The sequence below is a fragment of the Apium graveolens genome, chromosome 2, assembly GCF_009905375.1.
Source record: "Apium graveolens cultivar Ventura chromosome 2, ASM990537v1, whole genome shotgun sequence".
Lineage (NCBI taxonomy): Eukaryota > Viridiplantae > Streptophyta > Magnoliopsida > Apiales > Apiaceae > Apium > Apium graveolens.
The window spans coordinates 218,018,468-218,025,781 of NC_133648.1; the positions used below are offsets into that span (position 1 = coordinate 218,018,468).

The window sequence follows — 7,314 nt, forward strand, 5'->3', positions numbered from 1 at the left end:
CTAAAGGGCGAGGCGAACTATTGGTGGGAATCCACGCGAGCATTGAAAGAAGCTGAGTTTATAACTTGGGAGAGATTCAAAGAGCTGTTCCTGGAGAAGTATTTCCCGAGGTATTTGAAGAACCAAATGGAGATCAAATTTTTGAACCTGACCCAGGGTGATCTTACTGTGCCTGAGTACGAGGCTAAGTTTACTGAGTTAGCAAGGTTCATGCCAGACCAGGTTGATACGGATGAAAAGAAATCCAGAAGGTTTGAACAGGGGTTGAAGTTTTGGATTCAGAACAGAGTGGCCATGTTTGAATTGACTTCAAATGTTGCAGTGGTTCAGAAAGCAATGGTGATCGAAAGTAGGAGTGACATGTCTCAGAAAGGAAAGGATGGGAAGAAAAGGAAGATAGAAACCTCAGAAGGAGGTCAGCAGCAAGGTAATTTTCAGGGCCATTTCAACAAAAGGCCAGGATTTTGGGGTAATAGGAATGTGGGATTCAAGAGACCACAATCAGGAAATGGAGGATAAGGCAACCATTTTCAGAATTCAAATCAGCAGAGGCCCAATCATCCACCAATGCCAGATTGCAAGTTTTGTGGTAGGAAACATTCTGGGATTTGAAAAGCTAATTATGTGTGCTATAAGTGCAATATGAAGGGACATCATGCATATGAGTGCCGCAATCAAATGCCAGAAGTTACATGTTTCTGATACGGGAAGACAAGTCATTATACCAACAACTGTAAAGAGCAAGCTCAAGGTGCAAATATACCACAGATTACAGGACCATCCTCTCAAGGTGTGCCAAGGATTGAGGGAACACCAACAAAGAATCAGCCAAAGGCTAGGACATTCAATATGACTATGAAGGATGCTGTTCAAAGTTCAAACGTGGTTGCAGGTACGCTTCCAGTCAACTCCGTAGATGCTAAAGTTTTATTTGATTCTGGAGCTACAAGGTCATTTATTTCTCAAGATTTTGTCGATAAACTGCATTGCGAAGTTAAGTTGCTAGAACAAGCATTAATGATAGAATTAGCTAATAAGGATCAAGTTTCCGTTGACCGAGTGTGCCCAAAGTGTGATATTGAGATAGGAGGACATCACTTCTATGCCAACTTGATACCTTTTAAGTTGGGAGAATTTGATGTTATCTTAGAAATGGATTGGTTGTCTGAAAATAACGCTCAGATTGATTGTAAGAATAGAAAAGTAAGACTTCAGACCTTGGATAGTAAGAAGAACGTGGTATTTCGAGGAAATAAGCAAGAGAAGAAGTTCTTAACGATAGCTCAAGTGAAGAAGTTATTGCGTCAAAATTACGAAGCGTATTTGGCCCATGTGCTAGACACCAGCAAAGAAGTTCCAACACTAGAAGCGATTCCATTGTCAATGAATTTCCAGATGTCTTTCCAGATGATCTACCAGGATTAACTCCCGACAGAGAAATTGAATTTGGGATTGATCTAGCACCTGGAACAGAACCAGTTTCTAAAGCTCCGTACCGGATGGCACCAGTGGAGATGAAAGAATTGTTGTGCATATGTTGTGTACTTGATAATTTCATAAACAAAACATCTAAGTAGATTTTACTTAGTGAAATAATGTAGCACTCGACGGATAAGAATTATAGTCCCGACGGATAACTCATTATAGTCCTGACGGATGATGACTTATTATCCATCGAGTGAGTAGCTTATGTAATAATAAGTCTGTAGCACAGTTCTGTATACATCTTTGTATAGATTCTGTAGTAGCCTATAAGTCATGTTGACCTTAACTAGATATGCAGAATAGGTTGATTAATTGTATATAAATGATGTCTTGTAATTCTGCATAAGTGAAATGAAGTTAAGTGCCAAAATAGCTACCGACGGATGATTAACAAAGCCATCGACGGATGATCAAATGACTATCAACGGATGTTTAATATAGCATTCGACGGATGATCAATGAAGCCATCAATGGATGTTCATAAAGTCGACGGATGATCATATATCCAACGGATGTTCATAAAATCCAACAGATGATCATATAAAGAATTCAAACAGCAGTTGAACAGTGACAACAGGGCACAGGCGTCGAGATGTATACAAATCTACTGTGGAAGCTGATAAGTGGCATTTTATACCACTTAGAACGTCTTAAAATGGCTTAAATTGGTGTCTTGAAATCAAGTATTTTGTGTATTTGATGCGTTTTTCTAGTGTTTATGCATTTCAGGGTATTAGTTGCATTTCGGAAGAGGAATCATCAAGAATAAGCCTTGGCATGTGTTCACCATTGCAAGAGGAAAAGAACGGGCAGATTACGGCGAAGAAATGGAGCAAACCTGGATTTTTTCCAGTAGGGTCCTGCGCGCCCGCGCAGCAATGCTGAGCGGCCGCGCAGCAGCCTTGCGCGCCCGTGCAGAAATGCTGAGCGGCCGCGCAGGGTCGGGGAAAAGGATAAATTATTTTAGACTTCTACTTCTGTTTGGCTTCCAACTTCTATGTAATCTGAGTTTTATGGGACTATTATATAAGTAGATTTGAGACGTTTTCACAGAGAGAAAAAAAGGAGATTATGTTTTAGATTGTGTTTTGCGCAAGAAGCGAAGGAGATAAGGAAGAAGACCGATTTAGCACACCGCAACGAAGAGGAAGCATATATTCTTGTGATTCTTGTTTCGTTGTAACGTTGGATGCTAGTTTTCTTGCTTTGACTTATTTACTCTTGTGACGTACTCTGTTTTAATATAATTAGTTTAGTTATTATTTTCTTGTGTTGTTTATCATGATTTCATATAAACCCATGATGGCGATAAGTTCTATTATGGGCTAATCGTGATCATGGGGTTGCAACGGATTTATTATGAAATTCTTTAGTTAATTGTTTAATACTTTAGTGTATGATGATTGCATGATATCTAGTATTGGTTGTGCGTATTCGTCTTATGTGCGTCGCGAACATATAAGATAGGGTGTTAATCTCTTGTGAAGCGACGGTGGATCTTGAGATTTAGAACTTGCCATGCTAGCATAGGTTCATGTACGTTGTGCATGATTAGTGGGTAACTCTAACAGTTTTATTTGCCCTATGTAATCAAAAGGAATAACTTGTGCTTAAATCGTTGTGTTGTCAATTTCTGTAGACATATAGGAACTCAACATAATTGATGACTATTCAACTTCTATCTTAATTGTGGATGTTTGGTAGAATGGTATTAGTACAATAAAAGTTGGCTTTTATCAGTTCCGTGTTATTCGATTAATATCATCACTGTCACATGCTAAAGGTAATAACAATGGCTATAGAAGGAAGTAATAATGAAGTTGTGATCTCATGAGTGTTTTATTATTGATAAATTGAAGTGTTAGTTAAGTGGTTAATTAAGTAGTTAATTATAATTAATATTTAATCAACAATTTTAAGTGTTATCTTAACATTGAGAAGTAATCATACATTGGTGAGTGAGTTTAATTAGACAATAACTTAGTCTGAGTCTCTGAGGGAACGAACTAGAAAGTATTCTATATTACTTGCGAATGCGTATACTTGCGTGAATATTAGTGCATGTTTTCGCCCTAACAGAAGCCCATTAACTGGGTAATAGAGGACGAAAAGTAGCAAAGCTTAAGACTGATAGTTTTTATATTTATTCAGTCTTTTTGACTTTGTAATCTTGGTAATATATAAACCAAGAACGTAGCAAATAGAAATAAGAGAGCTGAGATACACAAAAACAGAGAAATCTTTGTAAGCAGAATTATTAGCATTTCTCTGTATTCTCAGTAGTTCAAATTTGTAAGCACCTGTGAGCATTCTTGCACACAGAGTTCTCTCGATATAATATATATCTCTGGTGGAATTGTTTAAATCCACCAGAAAAATTTTAAAGACTCTTGTTTTTAATTACTTATATTTTGATTCAATTAAGTTTTTATTCTGCATAGTGCTAATCAAAAGACTTATACTTGTATTCGAGTTTGAACATTTATATTTTAAGAAAAAGGTTCAAGAATTCCATTCAACCCCCCTTCTGTAATTCTTGCTATATTGTTAAGGGACTAACAATTGGTATCAGAGCAAGCTCTTAATCTACAAAGAGTTTAAAGATCAAAACAATTCAGCAAGATGAACAAGAAAGACATTGGAGTCAAGATTCCTTTTCTAAATAAAGATAATTACCATCATTGGAAGGTAAAGATGCATCTTCATATGCTTTCTCAAGATGAGGCCTATGTGGACTGCATAGAAAGAGGCCCTCACATTCCAATAAGAGCTGCAACAGGAAACGAGCCATCAGTTCCCAAGCCAAGGCACGAATGGTCTGATCCTGACATTGAACAAGTCAGGAAGGATAAAAAGGCCATGAACATTCTGTTCAATGGAGTTGATGTAGACATGTTTGACAACATTATCAACTGCAAAACTGCCAAGGAAGTCTGGGATACTATACAGATAATCTGTGATGGCACTAAGCAAGTTAGAGAAAAAAGATGCAGTTCTTGATTCAGTAATATGAGCATTTTCACAATGAGGAAAGTGAGTCACTCACTGACACTTTTAGTAGATTTCAAAAACTACTAAATGCTCTTAAGTTGCATGGAAAGTGAGTCGAGATCTGCAGCACTTTTAAGTATAATGGCGTGACTGATGAGGCTATCAAGTTGAGGCTTTTCCCATTCTCACTGAGGGATAAGGCTAAAGACTGGTTACATTCTGAACCAGCTGGGTCCATCACTACGTGGCAAGATCTTGCGCAAAAGTTTCTGGTGAAGTTTTATCCAATGGCAAAGACTGCTGCTATGAGGAGTGCTCTTACTCAGTTTGCGCAACAACCTACAGAATCTATGTGCGAGGCTTGGGAACGCTACAAGGAAATGTTGAGAAAATGTCCACATCATGGAATGCCGGATTGGATGGTAATCACTGGTTTTTATAATGGTTTGGGGGCCCAATCTCGACCCATGCTCGATGCAGCAGCTGGAGGAGCCTTATGGGCTAAAAGCTATACTGAGGCGTATAATCTTATAGAGACAATGGCTGTAAACGAGCATCAAAACCCAACTCAGAGGATGACGTCCGGCAAGATCGCAGGTATTCTGGAAGTTGATGCAGCCACCGCTATTGCAGCCCAGCTCCAAGCGCTATCAATGAAGGTTGATTCTTTGGCTACGTATGGAGTTAATCAAATAGCTATGGTTTGTGAGCTTTGTGCAGGTTCTCATGCTACGGATCAGTGTTCTCTTGTCAACGAATCTGTTCAGTATGTGAATAATTATCAGCGACAACAGCAGCCTGTGCCAGCAACCTATCATCCTAACAACAGAAATCATCCAAATTTCAGCTGGGGAAATAATCAGAATGCTATTCAGCCACCATATCAGCAAGGAGTGAGTAAACAGTTTAACCCACCTGGATTCCAGCAACCATAGCAGTATGCTACAAGGCAATCATATCCTCAACAGGGAAGTGCAGTTGCACCTACTAGTGCTGATTTTGAGGAACTTAAGCTGTTGTGCAAGAGTCAGGCGGTTTTTATCAAGACCTTGGAAAATCAAATCGGTCAATTAGCAAATGCACTGCTCAATCGTCAACCTGGCACTCTTCCCAGTGACACGGAAGTACCAGGCAGGAAGGAAGCTAAAGTACAAGTCAAGGCTATTACCTTAAGGTCTGGAAAAGTAGCTGATGCTGAAAAGGCAAAAGAAGTCGAAGCTGAAGTTAGAGATGAAGAATCTAAGCAAAAGAAGAAAGTGGCGGAACCAAAGAAGACTACTGTTGAACACACTCTGCCTGAGGCTAATACAGGGGATAAACAGCTCTATCCTCCACCACCTTTTCCTAAGAGATTGCAGCAACAAAAGCTGGATAGACAGTTCGGGAAGTTTCTGGAGGTGTTCAAGAAACTTCACATCAATATACCTTTCGCTGAGGCTCTGGAACAAATGCCTAGTTATGCGAAGTTTATGAAGACTATTCTTTCAAGGAAGGTGAAACTGGATGACCTTGAAACCGTTGCTCTCACGGAAGAATGCAGTGCTGTTCTGCAGCAAAAGTTACCACCAAAACTGAAAGATCCAGGAAGCTTCACCATTCCTTGCACCATTGGCAATCTAACTTTTGACAAGTGCCTTTATGATTTGGGAGCAAGCATTAATCTGATGCCCTTGTCAATCTTTAAAAAGCTGGATCTGCCTGATCCAAAACCCACATACATGTCGCTACAATTGGCGGACCGTTCCATTACTTACCCAAGGGGCATAGTTGAGGATGTGCTCGTCAAGGTGGATAAGCTCTTCTTTCCTGCAGATTTTGTTATTCTGGATTTTGAGGAAGATAAGAAGATTCCCATAATCTTGGGGAGGCCTTTCTTGGCTACTGGCCGTACCTTGATAGATGTGCAAAAAGGGGAACTTACTATGCGGGTCCAAGATCAGGATGTGACCTTCAACATATTCAAGGCAATGAAATTCCCTACAGAAGATGAGGAGTGTTTAAAAGTGGATGTGATTGATTCCGCAGTTACTTCGGAACTCGATCACATGCTAATGTCTGATGCATTGGAAAAGGCCTTAGTGGGGGATTTTGACAGCGATGATGAAGATAGCAACGAGCAATTACAATATCTGAACGCTTCTCCATGGAAGCGAAAGCTCGACATACCATTTGAATCTCTTGGTACTTCTGACCTTAAGAATGCTGAAGGGAAGCTCAAACCATCAATAGAGGAAGCACCTACCTTGGAGCTCAAACCATTACCTGAACATTTGAGGTATGCTTTTTTAGGTGATTCATCTACGTTACCTGTTATTATTTCAGCTGACCTTTCAGGTAGTGAGGAAGACAAGCTCTTAAGGATTTTGAGAGAATTCAAATCGGCTATAGGATGGACCATAGCAGACATCAAGGGGATAAGTCCTTCATATTGTATGCATAAAATTCTGTTAGAGGAAGGTAGTAAGCCAACTGTGAAACAGCAGCGAAGACTGAACCCGATCATGAAGGAGGTGGTGAAGAAAGAAATTCTGAAATGGCTAGATGCAGGCATCATTTATCCTATTTCTGACAGCTCGTGGGTGAGCCCCGTGCAATGTGTACCTAAGAAAGGAGGTATCACTGTGGTCGCAAATGAAAAGAATGAGCTCATCCCTACTCGAACAGTTACAGGATGGAGAGTATGCATGGATTATAGAAAATTGAACAAAGCCACAAGGAAGGATCACTTCCCTCTCCCATTCATTGATCAAATGCTTGACAGATTGGCGGGACATGAGTATTTTTGTCTTCTGGATGGTTATTCCGGGTATAATCAGATTTGTATTGCACCAGAGGATC

The 7,314-nt window shown here is 39.8% G+C and overlaps 1 non-coding gene across 1 annotated transcript; it reads right to left on the reverse strand.

Moving 5' to 3' along the window:
- Positions 1-4,778: 4,778 nt before the first annotated feature.
- On the reverse strand, positions 4,779-4,885 carry LOC141709693 (small nucleolar RNA R71). Its single transcript, XR_012570258.1, has one exon. It is a non-coding gene; the product is annotated as a small nucleolar RNA R71 (small nucleolar RNA).
- Between the last annotated feature and the right edge of the window lie 2,429 nt (positions 4,886-7,314).